Here is a 27,998-nt window from a genome sequence, read left to right as displayed (position 1 = left end):
TGCATGGTACAATGAATACAAGGTAGGCTAACATTGAAAAAATTGCAAGTATAGAGGCTTGTAATGTCAGAATCACTTTCAAAACAATAAAAAAGCAAAAAACTTGTTGCATTGATTTTGAATAAAAAATTTAAAATCGCGAAAACTGAATGAAAGGTCAAAATTTCTTTTCAAAATCATGTTCTATATATCTCTTATGGTTTATTTCGCGACAAAAACTGTAGATTGTGTCGATGCATACGTTGCAATAAGCATTTTGAAAACACCCAAATTTTAATATTTTCTGAACAATTTTTTTTATTATTGAAAAGAATACGCACACATTAACAAATGAGGTTGGCATATTAAGCCAGAAAAATAAAAAAGAGGGGTAGTTACGAAAGGCAAGGTGAAAATAATCTTGGATATAGGATGAGGGCAATTTTTCGTAACTTTTCTTGAAGATATCTTCAGTTCAAGTGGATTTTATCAGCAATTATTTATGAAGGTTTTATATTATCACCAAATCAAATTGGCTGAAATCAAGCAGCGGTCCAATGTTTCTCTTCCATATTTTGTTGCATATGCTCAGGCGCTTGAAATATTTAATGGGAGACAAAAATGTATTAATAGCATATTTACATTAGACCTTTTTGTCGGGTTAACCTAATCGAAACCGAATTTTTCGGAAATACTATCAAAATCGTATCGACCCATATCTTTGTTATAAGGACCCTAGATTATTAATTCACAATCCTATACAGGGTTAGATGAAACAAGTAAAAAAGCAGTAAGTTCGGCCGGGCCGAACTTTGAATACCCTCCACCATTTGGAACGAATTAGAAAATTTTCAAAAAATAATAAAATCCATTAAAAATTCTTTTAAAATCTTAAAAATACCTAATATAGGAGAGTGCCAATCTATGGGGGGATAAACGATATTGTGGACCTATAAAGACAAATCTATGTCTGGGTGTAAAGTACTCACAAGGAACTCCTTGTGCGGATTTTCAGATAATTCCATTGCAAAAAGTGGATAAAATCATCAAAATACCGAATAAAGGGGAGTACCGTTATATGGGGGATATACGATATTGTGAATCTATATAGACAATTCCGTTTCAGGGGGTAAAGTCCTGACAAAGAACTCCATCTGTGGATTTTCAGACAATACGATTGGAAAATGTGGCTAAAATCATCAAAATACCGAATATCACGGGGTACCGTTATATGGGAGCTATACGTTATCGTCAACCTATATAGAGACTTCTCTGTCGGGAGGTAAAGTGCTTCTTTGTGAGCAAAGAGCCCCTTGTGACCATTCCGTTGAAAAATGTGGCTAAAAACATCAAAATACTAAATATCGGGGGTACCGTTATATGGGGGCTATGCAGGGGGATAAAGTACTCACAAGGAACTCCTTGTGTGTTCAGACAATTCCGGGGGATATACGATATCGTGGACCTAAATGGACAATTCTCTGCCGAGGTATAAAGTACCCATAAAGAACTCCTTGTGTGGATTTTCAGACAATTCCGTTGAAAAATGTGGGTAAAATCATCAAAATACCGAATACCGGGGGGTACCGTTATATGGGGGCTATACGATATCGTGAACCGATATAGCCCATCTTCGAACTTGACCTGCCTGCAGACAAAAGAGAGATCTGTGCAAAATTTTAGCTTCCTATCTTAATTCGTTTAGACTGTAGCGTGATTACAACAGACGGACAGACGGACGAACAATGTTAAATAGTCTTAGAATTTTAGGCTGATCAAGAATATATATACTTTGTTGGGTCTAAAATGATTATTTCGATGAGTTACAAACGGAATGACGAACTTAATATACCCTCCATGCTATGTATGGTGGAGGGTATAAAAACTTCAACCAACTTCAGACTGCTGTCATTTCTAAGCCACTCGTACGACAGCTGTTAAAATTATTCCGGTGACAGCTTATTATATTTTTTACAAGCGTACAAAAGCATTTTGATAAGAATTTTCCAGAAAAAAAGTTATTCGTGATGGAATTCAAGCGTGTGATAGTGTGATTTCCTTATACATAATTGGCTGGAGAACCACAAGTGGCTATCGTTAGAGCACTCCAGCATTTAAATATAAATAGATGTCTCGTACCACCGCTCGTTACCGTGATGCTTGTAGCGTAACCCGACGTCAAGGAAGTGAACGGAAGAAAAATGGCTCATGAGCTGAACATATCGCAATATTCCATTCGGCAAATATTGAAAAATCAGCTCGGGGTAAAGCCATTGAAAAAGTGCAAAAACTTACACGGCAACAGAAACAAAACTCAAAAAAAAGAAAAAGATAAGACTCAAAAGAGCTAAAGAATTGCTTCGCTTGGCCGAAAGTGGTGAACTGCCGATGGTCGCCCTCCTATTAATCGTCCGTGGCATCAGAATAAATGCCGATTACTATCGCAATTTTCTGGAGGGTGTATTAAAGTCTTGGGCACGCAAAAATTTTGGACATTCCAACAGGACTCAGCACGCGCCACCCAAGAATGGTTACAAAATGAGGTTCCTCGCCTCATTTCGCAGCGCACTATTGCGTCTGGAGTATTTTGGAAAGCTAGGTTGGCAATAAAAAATTCCAAAGTGTCGATCACCTCAAGCAAGCGCTTCGCCGGGAATGGGCCAAAATACCGCAGAGCAACATTCGGGTAGCATGTGACGGTTTCATTGGCCGTTTGAAGGCCATAATTCGTGCCAAAGGTGAATCGAGCCAATCTAAACCTATTCTAAAATTTGATGCTATTTCCGATATTTTTTTGCTTTCATTCAATAAATTTAAAAAAAAGTAAAAATTATGGCGTTTGACTTTCTTGCTAGGGTGAATCGAAAATATAGGGTTGTTGGAAATTTCGTAAGAAAAATTAGATGAAAAATATAATTCCAACAATAACTCCTAATTAGAAAATATTTTAATACGAGACAAAATACTCTGTTTATAGAAGATCTGAAGATCTTTTGGCAGGAGATCCGAAAGACTTCTAAAAGGAGACCAAAACCTTTTTTTATTGGAGAATAGAAAATATTTAAATAGAAGATTAGGAAGTATTTGAACATAACACCAGAAGGTCTAATAGGAGACCTGAATTTCTTCAAATAGGAATCCAAATTCCAAATTCTTATAGAAAATGATATAGGGTTTTTATAGGCGACCAAAAGATCTGCAATTTTGTTACCGAAAATTCACGTAATGGAGTCAAGATGATCTTTTATTGGTAGTCCGGAAGATCTTTCATTGGGGGACCAAAAATTTTTGTGGTAGGAGATAGAAGGTGTTCTAAATGAAGTGCAGAGGTTTTCAAATAGGAGACCATAAAGGCCGAGGTACATAAAGAGCTTTTCTGACTGACTTAAGTGATCGGCTGGCTGCTTCGTAAAAGAGCAAATCGAAATAAGTAAACCTAAAACTATTGTGTTTCACTACGAAGAAACCAGCCGATGAGTTACGATGAAGAAGATGACGGGCGTGCCGATTATATGATACCCTACACCACTATGCATTTTTAGTAGAGCACCCGAAACAAAGTAATTTATTTCAAGTAGATCATACAACCTATTAACATTTGGCTTTAGAGCAATTAGAGTTTGGTTTCAGAGGGAACTATTATAAGGGAAGCATATTTAATTCTGAATCGATTTGCGCTAAATTTGACAGAGACATTTTAATCATTTATACCAAACAACATTGCTAAAGAATACGTGAGAAGGTATATATTAAACAAGTAAAAAAACATTAATTTCGGCCGAGTCAAACTTTTAATACCCTCCACCTTATGGTAAAGTAAAACAAATACCAATTTTTAGACGTAATCGTGGGAAAATGTCGCAAAATCACCAAAATATTGTATATCGTTTATAGTCCTTTGAATATTCTTTAAAAATTCTTTAAAAAATCCACGTCTATAGTCCTTTGAAATTTTTTTAAAAAATCCACGTCTATAGTCCTTTAAAATTTTTTTAAAAAATCCACGTCTATAGTCCTTTAAAAATTCTTTAAAAAATCCACGTCTATAGTCCTTTGAAATTTTTTTAAAAAATACACGTCTATAGTCCTTTGAAATTTTTTTAAAAAATCCACGTCTATAGTCCTTTGAAATTTTTTTAAAAAATCCACGTCTATAGTCCTTTAAAAATTCTTTAAAAAATCCACGTCTATAGTTCTTTGAAATTTTTTTAAAAAATACACGTCTATAGTCCTTTGAAATTTTTTTAAAAAATCCACGTCTATAGTCTTTTGAAATTTTTTTAAAAAATCCACGTCTATAGTCCTTTGAAATTTTTTTAAAAAATCCACGTCTATAGTCCTTTAAAAATTCTTTAAAAACTCCACGTCTATAGTCCTTTAAAAATTCTTTAAAAAATCCACGTCTATAGTCGTTTAAAAATTATTTAAAAAAATCCACGTCTATAGTCCTTTAAAAATTCTTTAAAAAATCCACGTCTATAGTCCTTTAAAAATTCTTTAAAAAATCCACGTCTATAGTCCTTTAAAAATTCTTTAAAAAATCCACGTCTATAGTCCTTTAAAATTCTTCAAAAAATCCACGTCTATAGTCCTTTAAAAATCCACGTTTATTGTCCTTTAAATGTCCTTTAAGAATTCTTCAAAAAATCCAAGTTTCTAGCCCTTTAAAAATTGTTTAAAAAATCCACATTTTTAGTCGTTTGAATATCCTTTAAAAATTGTTTAAAAAATCCAGATTTTTAGTCCTTTGAATATCCTTTAAAAATTGTTTAAAAATCCACATTTTTAGTCCTTTGAATATCCTTTAAAAATTGTTTAAAAAATCCAAAGCAAATGAAAAGTAACAGCTCTAAGCCACTTGGTTTATTTCCAATAACAAAACCAATAACATTGGCTTCTATGAAAACCAAAACCGATAAAATTTTAATTCGAAAATAAAACCGATTTCATGCTACCAAATCATTTTTTCTTGTCGTTTTTAAAACCAATAGTGACAAAATTGGTTTCTATGACAGCCCTGATAGTTTGCTATACGTAGAGTGCATGATATCACTTGGAGAAGGATTATATTAAAAATATATATCGGAGCCGAGTTGCACAAACTGGAACGTACGTCCCGGAAATCACTCCATTTGGGCTGATATATGTAAGTCATTATTTGCACAATAAACCTGAAATCGGATTAATGATATATATGGGACCTATATCCAAATCTTAGCCGTTTTTGCTAAAATTTGGCAAAGGCATTTCCGAGCTCTATAGCATATCTGGTACCAAATATCATCGTTTTGGAGTACATATTACGAATGCGAGGGACTTAAAACCCCAAATCAGATGAAACATGTATATGGGAGCTATAGCTATATCTGAACCGATTTTCACCAAATTTGATGTAGTTGCTTCTAGACTGAATTCGGATGGATGTGCCAAAATTCAGGCCGTTTGGACTGATATTGCCCCTTTAGTGCACAATTAACCCGAAATCGGTTGATGATATATGGGAGTTATATTTCAATTTGAACCGATTGTCACCAATTTCAGTAGGGTTCGTCCTTGGGCTAAACAAATATTTTTTGGGAAATCTCATCTCAATCGGATAATTTGTTTTGTTCACAAAAATACATGGACAGACGGACGGACAGCCGGACTGACATGCATAAATCGACATAGAAATTGATTCTACGAAGATCCTCAGAAGTAACTATGGATGTATTTCGCTTCCTTCTCCATGCTACAAACAAATGCACAAAGACATAATATTCTTGCGACTATGAGTAATGAAAATAGAGATTTCTTTTCTAAGCGGATTTTTAGAGAAATTTGATGTGGAATAATTTTGTCTTTGGGGTTACCCTTCTAAAATGATGATTTATTGGAGATTTTTGCTGAAACTCACATAAAGTACGGTTTAACCCTAAAATATGTTTTTAATGTATGTGAAATCCTGGTTTTTAGTTAAGATTTAGACATTTGGTGTCTTCTGGAAAATATAGTAGAATTTTATGACAAATGTATTTGTAGAATATTTTGACTCAAGATTCCGTTTAAAGGGAGTTAGCATTTAAAATGTAAACACATATTTTTCACCTGTAAATTATTAACTTCGAAAGTAATTTTCTTAAAAATTATTGAACCTAGATTTATGGTTTATTCTGAGATTTATAGTGAAATTTTGTGTAGAATATTTCATCTCTTGAAATTTTTGGCCGAAAATGAAAGTTGAAGTACTAAATCGAAAAAAGGTCGGGGTAAAATAATCTAAAAAACTAACAAAATATTTTCAATTTTTTTGGCAACATTGATTCAATTTTTTTCTGTTATATAATTGAAATAGAGATTTCTTTACTTTTGTATCTTATAGCGAAATAGACGAGGAACAATGTTGTCCTTGACGTGATCCTTCTGAAATGATGATTTCTAGTTTTTTTTTGCCTAAAATCTAAAACTCTAACATGTGTTTTTTAATATTTATGAATTCCTGGCGTTTGGATAAGATTTAGACTTTTGGTGTCTTCTAAAACTAATAGTGGAATTTTATGACAAATATATTTCTAGACTAATTTGACTTGCTACGATACCGTTTAATGGGAGTTTTAGACCAGTTTCTGAAAAAAGTTCCAAAAAGACCCCTGTGATGACTCGTTTGAAGGGTAAAATGTTCCATTAAAATAATCCTGGTATTGTTATGTGCAATTTTGTCCAGTACACCATACATTGAAAATGCAAGGATTTCAAGAAATCCTTAATCCGAAATTTTCCAAAAATTTGGAAGAAGGGGAAAATTTTCCCCCTCTATTTAGTTTACTTCGTAAAGAAAATTTTCAAAACGCCGAGGTCCTATTTTTAGCTCTTCTTTCATAATCTATTGGATTTTTTTTGCCAAAATTTTTTGTGTTGTCCAGTGTTATTCAAAGATTTTTTTAAATGCCTAAAAATATAATGGTCTCCCAGGTGAAACTTTTTCCCCTTTGATCCCATCTCAACCTGATACCCATTCACGTGTTTTTTACCATTCATTGTCCACTCAAGTCCTTGTGAAATCTATTCCTTACAAAAGTATTAGCTCCGACTTAGATGCAGAAGAATGGAAGTAAAAAGGCCAAAAACAATACCAAAAACCCAATCATTTATGATTCCAGATTAGTTTTCATCTTCTATGGATTCCGATTTGGGGGGCAGTCGTTTTATACTCTCCACCATACATAGCATTGAGGGTATATTAAGTTCGTCATTCCGTTTGTAACTCATCGATATAATCATTATAGACCCAACAAAGTATATATATTCTTGATCAGCGTAAAATTCTAAGACGATTTAGCCCTGTCCGTCCGTCCGTCCGTCTGTTGTAATCACGCTACAGTCTGGACGAATTAAGATAGGAAGCTAAAATTTTGCACAGATCCCTCTTTTGTCTGCAGGTAGTTCAAGTTCGAAGATGGGCCATAGCGGTCCACGATATCGTATAGCCCCCATATAACGGTACCCTCCGATATTTGGTATTCTGATGATTTTAGCCACATTTCTCAACGGAATTGTCTGAAAATCCACACAAGGAGTTCCTTGTGGGTACTAGAATTATCTATATAGGTTCACGATATCGTATATCCCCCATATAACGGTACCGCCGATATTCGGTATTTTGATAACTTCACCCACATTTTTCAACGGAATTGCCTGAAAATCCACACAAGGAGTTCTTTGTGGGTACTTTATACCTCGACAGAGAGTTTTCTATATAGGTCCACGATATCGTATATCCCCCATATAACTGTACCCCCCGATATTCGGTGTTTTGATGATGTTAGCCACATTTTTCAGCGGAATTGTCTGAAAATCCACACAAGGAGTTTCTTATGGGTACTTTATAACTCGGCAGAGAATTGTCCATATAGGTCCACGATATCGTATAGCCCCCATGTAACGGTACCCCCCGATATTCGGTATTTTGATGATTTTACCCACATTTTTCAACGGAATTGTCTGAAAATCCACACAAGGAGTTCCTTGTGGGTACTTTATACCTCGGCAGAGAATTATCTCTCGATATTCAATTCAACGGAAATTGTACACAAGGGGTTTTTTGTGAGCACTTTACGCGCCGACAGAGAATTCTCTATATAGGTTAATTATATCGTATAGCACCCATATAACGGTACCCTCGATATTCGGTATTTTGATGATTTAGCCACATTTTCAAATCGTATTGTCTGAAAATCCACACAAGGAGTTCTTTGTGAGCACTTTACCCCCTGAAAGGTATTTGTCTATATAGGTCCACAATATCGTATATCCCCCATATATCGGTACCCCCCGATACTCAGCAGATGATTTTAGCCACTTTTTCCAATGGAATTATCTGAAAATCAACACAAGGAGTTCCTTGTGAGTACTTTACACCTAGACATAGATTTGTCTTAATAGGTCCACAATATAATATATACCCCCATATATCGGCATCTATATTAGATACTAGATATTAGATATTTTAAAGATTTTAAAAGATTCTATTTTTTTGAAAATGTTCTAATTCGTTCCAAATGGTGGAGGGTATTCAAAGTTCGGCCCGGCCGAACTTACTGCTTTTTTACTTGTTATAATTCCAGATTAGTTTTTATATTCTATGGATTCCCATTTGGGGGGCAGTCGTCTTTGTTTTTATTTTTGTCATGAATTGTAATTTCTGGAAAAGCAAGCATTTAATAATAGAGGCAAACTTGACTCAATGTTACCACGGAAATGGATGTGGCCTCTGTTTGTCTGTCTGGCTGCCTGGCTGTGGCTGGCAAATGCAAATGTTGGTCCCAATGGCAAATGGGGAGAAAATCGTTAATTTCACTCACATATCAACATTAATTTTAATATTTCTCTTTTTTTATGAAATATTAATAATAATAACACACGCACACACAAATTGTTAATGCATAGGCCTCCTCAAACATTTGCTCTGTTGCAATGTTAATGTCGGCTCTAAAACTACACAGTCGACTGACTGACTAGCTGGCTGGCTGGCTGGCTGGTTGTCTGATGGCCACAAGCAAGTAGTTGTCGTTTTCAGTTTTTTTCCCAGTTGGAATATCCGGAAAGCCTTAAAGTCGGGCGGGCCGACTTTATGATACCCTACACCACTTTGCTAATTTAGTAGAGCTCCACATAACAATTAAAAGTTTTTATGGAAGAATTCAATCATACAAGCTATGATTATAATTATAATTTAAAGTTCAAAGGACTAAATATGCCGAAGCATTTGTATCTTTTAAATTCGGACTTGTATTGCCCATTTGGTGCAAAATTTGGCAAAGATATTTCTGAGCTGTATTTGATATATTTCCCTGAATATCGTTGTTACGGAGTGTATATTACGGTTGTGGGTAACAAATATAACAAATCGGATGAACAATATATATGGAAGCTATAGCCATATCTGAACAGATCTTCACCAAATTGACATACTAGCTTCTAGACTCAATTCGGTCGTAAACGCCAAATTTCATCCCATTTATACAAATATTAGACGTTTGGTGCACAATAAAATGTAAATCGGACGAAGTTATATATGGGAGCTATATCCAAATCTGAACCGATCTCGATAAAATTTGTATTTGATATATTTCCCCAAATATTGTTGTTACAGAGTGCATATTACGGCTGCGGAGGACAAAAATAACAAATCGGATGAACAATATATATGGGAGCTATAGCTATATATGAACCGATTTCGATCAAATTTGCCATACTTATTTTTAGGTCTAATTTGGGTGTATGTGCAAAATTCCATACAATTTGAGCTGATATTACACGGGCAATAAATGCGACCTGTACTTTGTTTACAAAAATACATGGACAGACGGATAGACGGACGGACGGACATGTGATGTGATTCTACGCAGATCATCAAAAGAAACTATGGGTCTATCTCGCTTCCTTTTCCATGTTACAAACAAATGCACAAAGGCATAATACCCTTACCAATATGTGGTGTAGGGTATAATAACAACAGAAAAACCTAATGTTAATTATCTAATAGACACATTGGTTATTTATCTCTCTCTGTATGTCAGTTTCTTGTTGCTGCTTCTTCATCGCGTTGTAGTTGTTGTTTTTGTTGTAGTTTTTTCTATATTAGTTAAGTATGGAATGGAATGTTAGTATCTATGCTATGTTATGCTATTTGTTGTTGATGTTGTTGCGGCTGCTATTGGCTTCATCGCGATATAAATACACATGATGTGGAGCGGTAGGAGGATATCCGCATCCGTCCACCAGCAGGGCACACATCCGTCAAGCCCTATGGGTTTGGTTGAATGGTTGGTTGGTTGGACGGCTGACTGGCTCGTTCCCCGGTAACCATGGCTGCGATGAAATTATGATGCCAGTGTTGCTGTTGTTGTTCTTTCTCCTCTTTTTAGTATCGTCGTCATCGTTGACATAGCATTTCTGCAAACAATGATGCTGCAATTACTGTAAATAACACAACCGAGAGTATGGGCGACATTGTCGACCCTGATGCATGCTGCATGGCAGATGGTTCTTCACCTAAAAAAAAAAAAAATAAAAACAAGAAAAAAAGATGAAGAAGAAGAGCAAAATAGAAAAGAGCGTCAGGAAACGGAAATGGAGAACATTAATGAATATATGGCATATAAATAGATGTTTGTTGGCAGAGGCTAAACATCATTAGCAGGATGTGTTAGTGTCGATGTGTGTGTGTGTGAGAGAGAGTGTTTTAATGGTTCTGTGTCGTAAAAAAATATATGTTTTTAAAATGTGATGCAATGTGTGTGTGTGGAATTTAAAGAACCAAAAATTTAAATGAAGTCCTCATAAAAACTAAGGGGATGATATTTTCGGACCCTAATGGAACTGGGATCAAGAACTTTGAGAACCACCGAAAAATACTAAAAGGTTAAATATTATTATTCAGGGATTGACATATATAAGATTAAGATAAGGTCGAATTTGTGAAAATTGTTTACTTAAAAAGCACTAAAAGTACTGAATGGTATGGTAGGAACTAAAACTTTGGAATTTTGTAAGAGATCTAGTTGTGGTGTATAAAGGTGGATTAAGGTGGGAATTCAGGCCTTTAAGGGTACAAAATGTGATAAAACAAGTAAAAAAGCAGTAAGTTCGGCCGGGCCGAACCTTGAATACCCTCCACCATTTGGAACCAATTAGAAAATTTTCAAAAAAATAAAATCCATTAAATTTTATTTTAAATCTTTACAATATCTAATATAGGATGGTGCCGATATATGGGGGTATATATGATATTGTGGACCTATTAAGACAAATCTTTGTCTGGGTGTAAAGTACTCACAAGGAACTCCTTGTGTGGATTTTCAGACAATACGATTTGAAAATGTTCAGACAATACGATTTGAAAATACCGAATATCGGGGGTACAGTTATATGGGTACTATACGATATCATTAACCTATATAAAGAATTCTCTGTCGGGGTATAAAGTACCCACAAAGAACTCCTTGTGTGGATTTTCAGACAATTCCGTTGAAAAATGTGGCTAACATCATCAAAACACCGAAAAAGGGGGGGGGGGGGGGGTACCGTTATATGGGGGCTATACGATATCGTGGACCTATATAAATAATTCTCTGCTGAGGTATAAAGTACCCACAAGGAACTCTTTGTGTGGATTTTCAGACAATTCCGTTGAAAAATGTGGGTAAAATCATCAAAATACCGAATATCAGGGGGTACAGTTATATGGGGGATATACGATATCGTAGACCTATATAGATAATTCCGTGCTGAGGTATAAAGTGACCACATGGAACTCCTTGTGTGGATTTTCAGATAATTCCGTGAAAAAATGTGAGTAAAGTTATCAAAATACCGAATATCGGGGGTACAGTTATATGGGGGATATACGATATCGTGGACCTATATAAACAATTCTTTTTCAGAGGGTAGAATATTTACAAGGGACTCCTTTTGTGGTATTTCAGATACTTCCATTGAAAAAATGTGGCTAAAATCGTCAAAATACCCAATACCTGGGGTACCGTTATATGGGGTCTATACGATATCGTGAACCTATATAGATAATTCTTTGCCGAGGTATAGAGTACCCACAAGGAACTCCTTGTGTGGATTTTCAGACAATTCCATTGAAAAAATGTGGCTAAAATCGTCAAAATACCCAATACCGGGGGTACCGTTATATGGGATCTATACGATATCGTGGACCTATATAGATAATTCTTTGCCGAGGTATAGAGTACCCACAAGGAACTCCTTGTGTGGATTTTCAGACAATTCCGTTGAAAAATGTGGGTAAAGTTATCAAAATTCCGAATATCGGGGGGTACCGTTATATGGGGGCAATACGATATCGTGAACCTATATAGACAATTCTCTCTCAGTGGGTAAAGTATTCACCAGGAATTACTTGTGTGAATTTTCAGACAATTCTATTGAAAAATGTGGCTAACATCTTTAAAATACAGAATATCGGGGGTACCGTTATATGGGGGCTCATCTTTGAACTTGACCTGCCTGCAGACAAAAGAGAGATCTGTGCAATATTTTAGCTTCCTATCTTAATTCGTTTAGACTGTAGCGTGATTACAACAGACGGACAGACGGGCAGACGGGCAGACGGATAGACGGACGGACAGACAGACGGACGAACAATGTTAAATCGTCTTAGAATTTTACGCTGATCAAGAATATATATACTTTGTTGGGTATAAAGTGATTATTTCGATGAGTTACAAACGGAATGATGAACTTAATATAACCTCCATACTTTGTATGGTGGAGGGTATAAAAAGTACAAAATGGCACAACATTGTTTTTCGGTGACCGGTAAGAGCTAGAAATCCGGTACGAAAAGCGCCAAAAAGTAAAAAAAGATTAAACACTGGATTTGGGCGTACGGTCAGACCTAGAACTTTTCAATTTTGCATGAGGCTCACTCCATGTGCAAAAGGGAAAATATAAACCAGTAAGGAAAAGTTAAAAGTTGGGCAGGGCCTACGCCACTATGTATATTTAATAGAGCTCCCGTAACAAAAGAATTTATTTGACATCAACATTTGGCTTTAGAGCAGTTATAGTTTGGTTTCAGAAGGAACTAATACGTGCGAGGCATATCCAATTCTGAATCGGTTTGCACTAAATTTGACTAATAGTTTTCCAAATATAGTATTATTTAGTACAGGGTTGCCCATATTCGACGGACCCGATGACTCTTTGGGCCCATTCCAATCGAAGAGGCTTGTCCGCAGGCAACATTCTTTGCGTCAATTGAATTTTGTACGGGAACAAATGCAAATCAATGCGAATAATCCGTTGTAAAGTGGACCGAGCCATGCCTAACTGCTGAGAACGGCGTTTTTGGGATGTTCTTGGGGACCTCTCAACACTGGCTCGTACGGCAGCGATATTCTCGACCGATCGCCTTGGTCGACTTTTATATGGACTCTTCGGATTAGAAAGAGCCTTACCAGTCGAACATTTTCGTATAAACGCTTAATGGTGTTCTTAGAAGGCGCACTTCTCACATTTTTTTCACAATTGACTTCTTCTGTTGAATGTAAATTTCAACTATTTCGCGTGGCGTGTATTGGTTCATGGTAAAAATCTGCTTGGACTGACGCCTCAAACGCGGTATGTCATTAAGCCATGTGACATCTCTGTCAAAAGTTATGGCGTTGCCAGATGGGTCCGTCGAATATGGGCAACCCTGTACTTTAATTCCATCCTATTTGGGCTAATATTACACATTTGGTGCACAATAAAAGACAAATTGGACGAAGATATGTATGGCAGCTATATCTAAATATTGACCAATTATCACCAATTTCAATGTCCTTAGTTCAGAGGATTTGTGCGGAATTTCATTTCATACCCCAATTACAATTTTTTTTACATTTTAGCCATATTTTTCATGCTAACTGTACCGTCAGTCAGATGGCGACGAAAGGTATATTATTTGAAACTACCAAAACGTGCCTAATCGAAATAACTTTCATAAACCCTAGGTCTCTTTGGATCAAATTCATTTCAGGACGTTTGGATTCGATCTAGAGTTGTCCGTCTGTCTCACGAAGGGAGTATCCGATTTGGTCCAAGCTAGGCACATCGTAATATTACGGTCAAACTTAGATTGAGTTCGGAGATTGGCAATATCGGTTCACTCCTTCTGGTACACTCTACACAAACGGTCGACATTAAAAAAAAAATAAATTGCCTTATAGAAAGAGAAAGCATTATTCGATTTTGTGCAATTTTTTCAAATCCCAATATTTTTGTCAGTGCTGGGATAGGCGTGAAAATGGAAAATATCGGTTCACTTTATCAAGATCATCCCCCACAAAGGGTAAAAAATGAATAATAACTATTACAAAATGTGGAATTGCCTTTTTGTTTTGCGATTGCCTTAAAATTTCGTTCACCACAATATTTCTACCAACAAAAGATCTGGTGTTGGATGAAAAAACTGCAACCAACTTCAGATTGCTGTCATTTCTAAGCCATTCGTCCGAAAGCTGTTAAAATTATTCCAGTGACAGCTCATTATTTGGTTTGCAAGCGTACGAAAGCATTTCGGTGAGAATTTTCCAGAAAAAAGTTATTCGTAGTGGAATTCAAGCGTGATTTCTTAATATTTGGCTAGAAGACCACGAGTGGCTATCGTTAGAGCAGTCCAGCATTTGAATGTGAATAAATACGTTGTGTCTCGTACCATCGCTCATTACCGTAATGGTGATACTGGTAGAGTAGCCCAAAGTCAAGGAAGTGAACGGAAGAAAACAGCAACATCAGCAGAAATGGTTCGAAAAGTAAAGAAGCGACCTGATCGAAACCCGCGTTGCAGTGGCCAAAAATGGCTCGTGAGCTGAACATATCGCAATATTCCATTTGACAAATATTGAAAAATGAGCTCGGGGTAAAGCCATTGAAATTCCAAAAAATGCAAAAACTTACACCGCAACAGAAAGAAAATAGACTCAAAAGAGCTAAAGAGTTGCTTCACTTGGCCGAAAGTTGTGAACTGCCGAATTTTTTTTTTCCGATGAGAAAATATTAGTTGTCCAGCAGTTTGTAAACAAACAAAATGAACGTGTTTACTTGCCAAAGAGGTCAGCTGAAAATGTGCACCTTCGGTTGGCCATCAGAATTCAAGCCATTGTGATAGTGTGGGTCGCCATAACAGCCGATGGTCGCTCTCCGCTCGTATTAATCGACCATGGCATCATAATAAATACCGAATATTATCGCGAAAATATTCTGGAGGGGGTATTAAAGCCTTGGCATGCAAACATTTTGGCTGTAGACCTTGGACATTCCAACAGTACTCAGCACGCGCCACCCAAGAATGGTTACAAAATGAGGTTCCTCGCTTCATTTCCAGCGAACAATGACCACCAAAATATCCGGATACAAATACGTTGGACTATTGTGTCTGGAGTATTTTGAAAGCAAAATTGGCACTAAACAAGTTAAAAAGCAGTAAGTTCGGCCGGGCCCTCTATCATTTGCAACGAATTTGGAAATTTTCAAAAAATAAAATCCTTAAAAAATTCTGTTAAAATTTTAAAAATACCGAATATAGCCGTTATATTGGGGTCTATACGACGTGGACATACATAGACATTATTTGTCATAAGCCATTACCATATTCAAATTCGAAACTTGATATAAACGGTGAATAATGTAGCTAAAATCATAAAAATATCGTATATAAGGAGGTGCCGTTAAATTTGAGCTGTGCGAAGACCTGTCACAGGCTGTAGCATACATTACGAACTTCAAATACCACATCTCAAACAATTTCGGTGGATATTGTACCTAAAATCGTCAAAAATACCGAATATAGGGAGGTACTGATATATGGGGCCTATACGAAGACCTGGACCCGAAAAGACAATTTTCTGTCTTAGGGTGTAGTATCCATTTGGAACTTCAAATACCAAATTTGAAACAATTCCGGCGAATAATGTCGCTAAAATCATCAAAATACCGAATATAGGGAGGTACCGTTATATGGGGGCTATATGAAAACGTGGACCTACCTGGCCCATTTACGAACTTAACCTGCCTACTGGAATAATAAACATGTGTGCAAAATTTTAGCCATCTATCTCTATTCATTCGAAAGATAGCGTGATTACAACAGACAGATAGACGGACATCGCTAAATCGACTTAGAATTTTACGCTGATCAAGAATATATATACTTTGTTGGGTCTGACATGAGTATTTCAAGGAGTTACAAATGGAATGACAAAGTTAATATACCCTTCATAGTATGGTAGATGGTATAAAAATACAAAAAAGCTCAAGAAAGCAACATTCGGGCATCATTGGCCGTTTGAAGGCCATAATTCGTGCCAAACGTGACCAATTTAAACAAATCTAAACTTGATGCTATTTCCGATATTTTTTGCTTTCATTCAATAAAATTTAAAAAAAAATGTTAATATCACCCTGTATGTGCAACCAAACAGATAGTGGCTGAGGGAACTTGTATAAGTGCGTGAGATAAAATTGGATGTGTGGACTTGAGAGGTACGAAAAAACAAAACGTCTTTAATATGGGAAATTTCTAATAAACAGTTACGAAATTTGGCACCACATTCGTATAAGAATGATACAATAATCAGATGTATTTTAAATCGATCTGATAATTATAATTTCTCTTCGATATGTCCTTTATTCTTTCGTTTCAAAATGTTCCCTTCAGGCAAAATTCTATTGGAAGCTTGGTTGAGTTCGAATTTGAAAATGTTCTCGGGCTATATTTGGTTTGCTGGGTAACAAAGCCTATGAAAAAGCTTCTGGGGTACTTGTATTTCCACGTTTTCCAATTTTGAATATTTTATTAAAATTAATCAGGTTCTTGGAAGAAGCCAGTTCAATCCAGCTCATATGTTTTTTATACCCTACACCACATGGTGGTCAGGGTATTATGTCTTTGGGCATTTGTTTGTAACAGGCAAAAGGAAACGAGATAGACCCATAGTTCCTTTTGATGATCTGCATAGAATCACACTCTGAGTCGATTTATGCATGTCCGTCCGTCCGTCTGTCCATGTATTTTTGTAAACAAAGTACAGTTCACATTTATTGCCCCATCTAGATGAAATTTTGCACAAATCATTTGTTGAAATTGGAGATAATCGGTCAAAATTTAGATATAGCTCCCATATATATCTTCGTCCGATTTGCCTTTTATTGTGCACCAAACGTGTAATATCAGCCCGAATTGTATGGAATTTTGCACATACAACCAAATTAGGCCTGAAAATATGTATGCCAAATTTGATTGAAATCGGTTCAGATATAGCTATAGCTCCCTATAGCTCATCCGATTTGTTATTTTTGTCCACCGCCGCCGTAATATGCACTCTGCAACAACAACATTTAGGGAAATATACCAAATACAGCTCAGAAATACATTTGCAAAATTTTATCGAGATCGGTTCAGATTTGGATATAGCTCCCATATATAACTTCGACCGATTTACCTTTTATTGTACACCAAACGTCTAATATTTGTCCAAATGGGATGGAATTTGGCACATACGACCGAATTGAGTCTAGAAGCTAGTATGTCAATTTGGTGAAGATCTGTTCAGATATAGCTATAGCCTCCATATATATTATTCATCCGATTTCTTATATTTGTTACCCACAACCGTAATATGCACTCCGTAACAACGATATTCAGGGAAATACATCAAATACAGCTCAGAAATATCTTTGCCAAATTTTATCGAGATCGGTTCAGATTTGGATATAGTTCCCATATATATATTTATCCGATTTCAAATTAATTGTGCACCAAATTGTCAATACAAGTCCGAGTTTAAAAGATACAAATGCTTCGGCATGTTTAGTCCTTTGAACTTTAAATTATAATTATAATCATAGCGTGTATGATTGAATTCTCCCATAAAAACTTTTAATTGTTATGTGGAGCTCTACTAAATTAGCAAAGTGGTGTAGGGTATCATAAAGTCGGCCCCGCCCGACTTTAAGACTTTCTTTACTGGTTTGTTAATAAAATATTCAAAGAATTTCCGATTCATGGCAAAAGGACAAGTGTTGCCATGCTTGCACTATTATTAGTTTACATATTTTTGTTTTCGTTGTTTAAATCCTGCAATCCAATTATTAACAGAATTTGTGATGTTTTGTTGGTTCAACTTTGTTCAATTTATAATCTCATATTTACCGATAATATATCAGCAGCAGCAGCAGTGGAAGAAGTTTTGCAATTGTGCATGAAAATATAATATTGAAATACGTGCAGAGGAGGGGGGAGAGGGGTTGGTCTTTGTAAAAAAAAGGTGTGGACGGATGGTTGGATGGCTGAATGAATCGAGCGATGGTGGATGGCATTGTGTTTGAGTAATGGAATGCATGCATATTGTTTATTATTGGATTGCTGCAGACATTTCGAAGGGTGTAACTTTTTTTAGTATTTTTTCCTTTTTTTTTTATACCCTACACCACAAGGTGGTCAGGGTATTATGTATTTGTGCATTTGTTTGTAACAGGCAAAAGGAAACGAGATAGACCCATAGTTCCTTTTGATGATCTGCATAGAATCACATTCTGAGTCGATTTATGCATGTCCGTCCGTCCGTCTGTCCGTCCGTCCGACCGTCTGTCCATGTATTTTTGTAAACAAAGTACAGGTCGCATTTATTGCCCGATCCAGATGAAATTTTGCACAAGTCATTTGTTTGGCCCAAGGACGAACCCTATTAGAATTGGAGATAATCGGTCAAAATTTAGATATAGCTCCCATATATATCTTCGTCCGATTTGCCTTTTATTGTGCACCAAACGTGTAATATCAGCCCGAAATGGATGGAATTTTGCACATACAACCAAATTAGGCCTGAAAATATGTATGCCAATTTTGATTGAAATCGGTTCAGATATAGCTATAGCTCCCATATATATTGCTCATCCGATTTGTTATTTTTGTCCACCGCCGCCGTAATATGCACTCTGCAACAACAACATTTAGGGAAATATATCAAATACAGCTCAGAAATACATTTGCAAATTTTTATCGAGATCGGTTCAGATTTGGATATAGCTCCCATATATAACTTCGACCGATTTACCTTTTATTGTGCACCAAACGTCTAATATTTGTCCAAATGGGATGGAATTTGGCACATACGACCGAATTGAGTCTAGAAGCTAGTATGTCAATTTGGTGAAGATCTGTTCAGATATAGCTATAGCCTCCATATATATTATTCATCCGATTTGTTATATTTGTTACCCACAACCGTAATATGCACTCCGTAACAACGATATTCAGGGAAATACATCAAATACAGCTCAGAAATATCTTTGCCAAATTTTATCGAGATCGATTCAGATTTGGATATAGCTCCCATATATATCTTTATCTGATTTCAAATTAATTTTGCACCAAACGGGCAATACAAGTCCGAATTTAAAAGATACAAATGCTTCGGTATATTCAGTCCTTTGAACTTTAAATTATAATTATAATCATGGCGTGTATGATTGAATTCTCCCATTAAAAACGTTTAATTGTTATGTGGAGCTCTACTATATTAGCAAAGTGGTGTAGGGTATCATAAAGTCGGCCCCGCCCGACTTTAAGACTTTCTTTACTGGTTTGTTAATAAAATATTCAAAGAATTTCCGATTCATGACAAAAAGACAAGTGTTGCCATGTTTGAACTGTTGTTAGTTTACATATTTTTGTTTTCGTTATTTTAATCCTGCAATCCAATTATTAACAGAATTTGTGATGTTTTTTTGGTTCAACTTTGTCCGATTTACAATTTCATATTTACCGATAATATATCAGCGATAGCAGCAGCATCAGTGGAAGAAGTTTTGCAATTGGGCATGAAAATATAATATTGAAATACGTGAATAGAATGCCATGCTAGGGGGGAGAGGGGTTGGTCTTTGTAAAACAGGTGTTGGCGGATTGCTGAATGAATCGAGCGATGGTGTATGGCTTTGTGTTTGAGTAATGAAGTGCATGCATATTGTTTATTATTGGATTGCTGCAGACATTTCGAAGGGTGTAACTTTTTTTTTTTGATTATTTTCCACATTGAGAGATTTCAACACTCCCTCGTATTGGAAAATTTATATCGTGTTTGATATTTAATTTTGTTGGTTATCAACTTTCCTGCTACTGCTGCTGTGAATTCTCTTTGTTCAATGTGTAGTCAATGCATATTATCACCACCAGATCGGAGGTGGGAGAGGGAGTGAGGCAGAGGAGAGAGGGGGAATACCTACCATTTACTACGTGTACCATCACAGTTCCAATGATATCATTACCAAGGCTACACGAATAGTTACCAGTATCATGTCAATTGGCATTGGCAATATAGAGGCGACTGAAAGCACGTCCGGGTAGCATATCGGTTTTAACGCTGCAACGAAATGGAAAAAGGGGTGAATAAGAATATGAATAGTAAACCACAACGCCGCAGTAAGCAGTAACTATAAAAAGAAATGTATTTCCAACCGACTCCCCCAAAACTCATTTTTATGGGAAACAACAACAACAATGACAAATCAAAAATCCCCCTCAGTAATAAATATACGAGTGTATATATTGAATCGGAGGAATTGGAACGCATGATTTACAATGAACAAATATGTTTTGTTTGTTTGTTCTCAAAATGTATTTGATGGCAAATCACACGCATATCTCTCAGTCATACGCGACTTTTGAGTGGAATTTGTTATTGTCTTTTTTCTTCTTTCGTAGTTGTTGTAATCTCACCTCAACTGCACAGTGTTTAGAATAGGGGTAAGGTATTTTCTCAATTTCTTCTTTGTTGGAGAAGGATATTCTTAAGCGTCCCTTCAATTTGTATTTCGGTCCAGTTGTGGTGGATGTATTTAAGCTCAGATTTTTTATACCTCCCACCATAGTATAGAGGGTATATTGAGTTTGTCATTCCGTTTGTAACAGCTCGAAATATACAGGGTGAGATAAAAAACTGCAAAAAAGTCAAACGCCATAATTTTGACATTTTTATACCCTTCACCACATGGTGGTCGGGGTATTATGTCTTTGTGCATTTGTTTGTAACAGGCAAAAGGAAACGTGATAGACCCATAGTTACTTTTGGTGATCCGCATAGAATCATATTTTGAGTCGATTTATGAATGTCCATATGTCCGTCCGTCTGTCCATGTATTTTTGTGAACAAAGTACAGTTCGCATTTATTACTCGATCCAGATGAAATTTTGCACAAATCATTTGTTTGTCCCAAGGACGAACGCTATTGAAATAGGAGATAATCGGTAAAAATTTAGATATAGCTCTCATATATATCTACGTCCGATTTGCTTCTTATTGTGCACCAAATGTGTAATATGAGTCCAAATGGTATGGAATTTTGCACATACAACCAAATTAGGCCTGAAAATAGGCATGCCAAATTTGATCGAAATCGGTTCAGATATAGCTATAGCTTCAATATATATTGTTCATCCGATTTATTATTTTAGTCCTCCGCAGCCGTTATATGCACTCTGTAACAACAATATTTGGGGAAATATATCAAATACAGCTCAGAAATACCTTTGCTAAATTTTATCTAGATCGTAACTTCGTCCGATTTACCTTATATTGTGCACCAAACGTCTAATATTTACCCAAATGGGATGAAATTTGGCACTTACGACCGAATTAAGTCTAGAAGCTAATATGTCAAATTTGGCGAAGATCGATTCAGATATACCTATAGCTCCCATATATATTGTTCATCCGATTTGTTATATTTGTTACACACAGCCGTAATATGCACACCTTAACAACGATATTCAGGGAAATATATTATATACATCTTAGAAATATCTTTGCCAAAATTTATTAAGATCGGTTCAGATTTATATATCAAATGGGCAAACAAGTCCGTATTTAAAAGATACAAATGCTTCGGAATATTTAGTCTTTAAATTATACTTATAATCACAGCGTGTATGATTGAATAAAAACCCATGAAAACTTTTAATTGTTATGTGGAGCCCTACTAAATTAGCAAAGCGCCGTAGGGCCCCGCCCGACTTCAAGACTTTCTTCACTGGTTTTATTTTATTTTTTTGAATGAGACCAAAAAATGTCGCAAATAGCATCAAATTTTAGAATAAGTTTAGATTTGTTCGAATGGGTCACCTTTGGCACGAATTCTGGCCTTCAAATGGCCAATGATGCCGTCACACATGTTGCTCTGCGGTATTTTGGCCCATTCCCGGCGAAGCGCTTATTTCTGGTAAACTACACCTCGGAATTTTTTGTGCCAACCTTGCTTTCCAAAATACTGCAGACACAATAGTCCAACGGATTGGCATCCGGAGATTTTGGTGGCCAATGTGCGCGGGCAATGAAGCGAGGAACCTCATTTTGTAGCCATTCTTGGGTGGCACATGCTGAGTCTGCTCCCAAAATATTCGCATACCCAAGGCTTTAATATACCCTCCAGGATATTTCGCAATAATATTCGGCATTTATTCTGATGCCATGGTCGATTTACACGTGCGGAGAGCGACCATCGGCTGTTATGGCGGCCCACACCATCAGCATGGCCGGCGCTTGAGTTCTAGTGGCCAACCGAAGGTGCACATTTTCAGCTGACCTCTTTGTCAAGTAAACGCGATCATTTTGTTTGTTTACAAACTGCTGGACAACGAATGTTTTCTCATCAGAGAAAACCAAATTCGGCAGTTCACCTCTTATGAGTCTATTTTCTTTCTGTTGCGGTGTAAGTTCTTGAACTTTTTGGTTTCAATGGGTGTACGCCGAGCTCATTTTCCAATATTTGCCGAATGGATTATTGCGATATGTTCAGCTCACGAACCATTTTTTCGGCCACTGCGACACGAGATTCGATCAAGTTGCTTTTTTACTTTTCGAACCATTTCTGCTGATGTTGCTGTTTTCTTCAGTCCACTTCTTTGACGTCGGGCTACGCTACCAGTATCACGGTAACGAGTGATGGTACGAGACACAAAAGATTTATTCACATTTAAATGATGGAGTGCCCTAACGATAGCCAATTGTGGTTTTCCAGCCAAATATAAAGAAATCACACTATCACGCTTGACTTCCATCACGAATAACTTTTTTTTCTGGAAAAAACGACAGCAGTCTGAAGTTGGTTGCAGTTTGTTTTATCTCACCCTGTATATATATTCTTGATCAGAATTTAGCGATGTCCCTCTGTTCGCCTGTGGCAATCGCTCTAGCTCCCGAACAAATTGAAGTACGCTGATAAAATTTTACTTAGATGTGTCTTTGGTCTGTAGGACTTTTGGTATTGAAAATGGGTTATATGGGTCCACGTATAGGTATAGCCCCCATATAACGATATCTCCCTATATTCGGTATGTTGATGATTTTAGCGACATTATTCACCTGAATTTATTCAAATTTCGTATTTGTAGTTCGAAACGGGTATTACAGCCTATGACAGCAAATTGCCTTTGTAGGTCCACGTCTTCGTATAGACTCTAAAATAACGGTAACTCACTTTATTTTCAAAGTCGTTCTAAATTGTGTAAGATATTCAAAGCTCGGCCCGGCCGAACTTATTGTTTTTTTACTTGTTTTTTTATACCCTATAGAGCTATTTTATGGTAGGATCGCCATGTCCCTTGTGTCGAAATCCGTTAAATGTATTTGAAGTCCATTTAGCCATGTTTGTCTGTCTGACCGGCTGATACAACCAATAACTTTCAATGGGAGTATGCACATTTTTCCAAATCGTAATACTTTTGTCAAACTTAGATCAAGTCTGAAGATGGCACACTTCGGGTCCCTTCCTCGGAAATCTCCCCAGAAAATGTCAACATTACCAAATAAAACAAGTACAAAAGCAGCTAAGTACGACCGAGCTGAACTTTCGGAAGAAACTAAAAAAAAAAATTGAAAAGAAACATCGCCGAAAAATCCCTATGCTACAGTTACGATTCCGAACTTTAAATACGAAATTTGAAACAATTCAGGTGAATAATGTCGCTAATATCATCAAAATACCGAATAAAGGGAGGTACCGTTGTATGGGGGTTGTACAAAGACGTGGACCTGCATAGACAATTTTCCGTCATGGGTTGTAGTGCCCAATACGAAATTTGAAATAATTCTGGTGAATAATGTCGCAAAAATCATAGAAATACCGAATATCTGGGGTACCGTTATGTGGGTGCTATTCTAAAACGTGGACCCACTCCTTGTATGGTTTTTCAGAAAATTCCAATGTGGCTACAATCATCGAAATACCGAATGTCGGGGGGTACCGTTATATGAGGGCTATAGGATATAGCAGACCTATGTAGACAATTCTCTTTCAGGGGATAAATACTCAGAGGGAAATTCTTGTGTGTATTTTCAGAGAATTACTTTGGAAAATTTGGCTACCATCAACAAAATATCGAATATCTGGAGGTACTGTTTATGGGGGCTACACGATATAGTGGACCTATATATACAACTCTTTTCCAGGCGATAAAACACGCACAGGGAAGTCCTTGTGTAGAATTTCAGATGATTCCATTGAAAAATGTGTCTAAAATAATCAAGATGCCGAATATCGGGGGTACCGTTATATGGGGGCTTTACGATATCGTGGAGCGTTATAGCCCATTTTCGAACTTAACCTACCTGCAGACAAAAGACAGATCGGTCTATATATATATACTTTGTTACTAATTCCAATATTAATACTAATGCTAATATTAATGCCAATACTAATACAATATGAGGATTATTTCCCTCGAAGTCGTAACTATTAACAGATTCCCCAAAGGGATCTTTATATACCCCCACGATGATACGGTCAAAACGTGCCTCATCGAAGTAATGGTTTTAAACCCTTGGTATCTTTGGACCAAATCCATTTCAGGACATATGGAGTCGATGAAGCGATGTCCGTCCGCCTGACTGGCTGGCTGGTGCGCACGATACCTCTCGAAGGGAGTACCCGAATTGGTCCAAAATTGGTACATCGTAATATTATTGTCAAATTTAGATTGAGTTTGGTGTCGGGTAATGTCGGTCCACATCTTCCATCAAAGATGCCATTTTTCAAAAAAAAAAATATTTTACTGCACACAAAGAGAAATAATAATCCGAAGATGGAGTATGTGGGTACACTCCTTCTCTCCCACAAGGGGTCAAAATTTTGAATATCCATGAAGCTCAGAAAACGCGGAAATTAACATCCGATTCCATTCAGACTTGGTACATTCCAATATTTTCATCAACACAAGATCTGTTATAAAGATGAACAATTTTTCGGTACCTCCCCGACGAAGGGTTCAAGATTTTGAAAAAAAAAAAACGCTTAAAGGAAGAATATGGAATTTATGATTCCCATAGAATTGGACATAAATGTTCTTCTTGTAATGTTGTCTACACCAATATTTTTATCAGTATTAGCTGCTGAAGTATGAAAATGGAATGAACTTCGGTCGACAATATCTGGCACACCACGCACATTTTAACATTTTCTAAAAATTATCCCATATCTCATATAGAGTGAAGGAAGTTACCAATATGGTCCAAATCTGGCACGTCGCAATATTTATATCATATTTCTTAAGGTCCGATACGAAATGGACAATATGGGTCCATTCCTTCGGAGGGTCTACAATTTGAATACTCATAACAGAAGTCAGAAAATATTTAAAAAACGAATATTGGCTGAGGGTATATAACTGTCGGCAAAATTGTGGTACACCTATTGTTTGACTTTTCCAACATCAAAGACCCTCCACTACCTTGTAGAAACTCATTCCAAATTTCAAATTTTCAGTTCTAGCTCTCCCCGAACTGTAGTACCATTTGGTAGTTTACATACTTTTTAGTACGTATTTCCAAAACCACATCCAGATCTCAACCCTACACATTAATCGTGACCCTAATGCCAAATTTCGCTTTCAAGTGCTATGCCTTCACTAAATAACAAATGTAGTACCATTTAGTACTTTTCGTATAGTTATAGTAGGCATTTCTAAAACCACATCTTTATTTTAACCCTACCCCCAGCTGTTTCTCCAATATTAACGTTTCAAATGTCCAGCTCCATCCTTTCACCCCAAAACTAATTTATACCAAATTTAGTTTCAAAACCACTTCCTTTCCACTTCCTCAATCCTGGAAGTACATTTCTGGTTCAAATTTTAAAAAAAAATTTGGTTCATTTTTTCTACAACGCATCAGTGAGTATCATTCCGAATTTCCGATTTCTAGGTCTATCCGTTTGTCCAATACAATATATTCAATTTTTTGTACCGCTTTACCGCGGCGTTGAATCAAACGAACAGTCAATCGATCATGCATCACTCTACTCTTTTATATATACAGACAAAAAAATGGGTTCGGCCAGGTAATCTCCCATCCCGTGTCACTGTGCCTCACCACTGCCACGTTGCCATTAATTCTGCATCAATGACCCTCGCAGGAAACGGATATTTGTATTTATGTTCAAACTGCAAACCAAACAAAAGGGTACCGAGTGTGAATATCAACGTGACTGTGTAAATGTATATGTACGTGTGTGTGGGTATGAATGTTTGTGTATGTTTGTGCCCGTGTGTATTTTCATTATAAAATGGAATTTTTCTATGCTAAGCACAAGATGAGAACAGATAATGTTGGTGGAAAACACGCGCGCACTCACAAAAAAAACGGGAATTGTCATAAATGTTGACGATGACAACGACAGCAACAACAAGTAAAAAAGCAGTAAGTTCGGCCGGGCCGAACTTTGAATACCCTCCACCATTTGAAACGAATTAGAAAATTTTCAAAAAAATAAAATCCATTAAAAATTCAGTTAAAATCTTTAAAATAACTAATATCGGAAGGTGCCAGTATATGCGGGATATATATAGACAAATGTATGTCTGGGGGTAAAGTACTCACAAAGAACTCCTTTTGCAGATTTTCAGACAATTCCGTTGAAAAATGTGGCTAAAATCATTAAAATACCGAATATCGAGGGGTACCGTGATATGGGGGATATACGATATCGTGGACCTATATGGACCATTCTCTTTCAGGGGGTAAAGTTGAAAAATGTGGCTAAAATCATCAAAATACCGAATATCGGGAGGTACCGTTATATGGGGGCTATACGATATCGTGGACCGATATAGCCCATCTTCGAACTTGACCTGCCTGCAGACAAAAGACAGATCTGTGCAAAATTTTAGCTCCCTATCTTAATTCGTTTAGACTGTAGCGTGATTACAAAAGACGGACGGACAGACGGCCGGACATGCCTAAATCGTCTTAGAATTTTACGCTGATAAAAAATATATATACCTTGTTGGGTCTAAAATGATTATTTCGATGAGTTACAAACCGAATGACGAACTTAATATACCCTATGTATGGTGGAGGGTATAACAAGTAAAAAAGCAGTTAGTTCGGCCGGGCCGAACTTTGAATACCCTCTACCATTTGGAACGAATTAGAAAATATTCAAAAAAATAAAATCCATTGAGAATTCTGTTAAAATGTTTAAAATACCTAATATCGGAAGGTGCCGATATATGGGGGGATATACGCTATTGTGGACCTATATAGACAAATCTATGTCTGGGGGTACAGTACTCACAAGGAACTCCTTTTGTGGATTTTCAGATAATTCCATTGGGAAATGTGATTAAAATCATAAGAATACCGAATATCGGAGGGTACCGTTATATGGGGGATATACGATATAGTGGACCTATATAGATAATTCTCTGCCGAGGTATGAAGTACCCACAAGGAACTCCTTGTGTGGATTTTCAGACAATTCCGTTGAAAAATGTGGGTAAAATCATAAGGATACCGAGTATCGGGGGGTACCGTTATATGGGGGATATACGATATCGTGGACCTGTATAGACAATTCTCTCTCAGGGGGTGAAGTACTCACAAGGAACTACTTTTGTGGATTTTAAGACAATTCCATTGAAAAATGTGGCTAACATCATCAAAATACCGGATATCGGGGGGTACCGTTATATG

General features: G+C 36.6%; 1 pseudogene; it reads right to left on the bottom strand.

Moving 5' to 3' along the window:
* Positions 1 to 10,055: 10,055 nt before the first annotated feature.
* Positions 10,056 to 27,998, bottom strand: part of LOC131800463 (uncharacterized) — a 130,068-nt pseudogene continuing 112,125 nt past the window's right edge.

The sequence above is a fragment of the Musca domestica genome, unplaced genomic scaffold (assembly GCF_030504385.1).
Source record: "Musca domestica strain aabys unplaced genomic scaffold, Musca_domestica.polishedcontigs.V.1.1 78, whole genome shotgun sequence".
Lineage (NCBI taxonomy): Eukaryota > Metazoa > Arthropoda > Insecta > Diptera > Muscidae > Musca > Musca domestica.
Note: the sequence above shows the minus strand (reverse complement) of the source record. Positions and strands in the feature narration are given on the sequence as shown.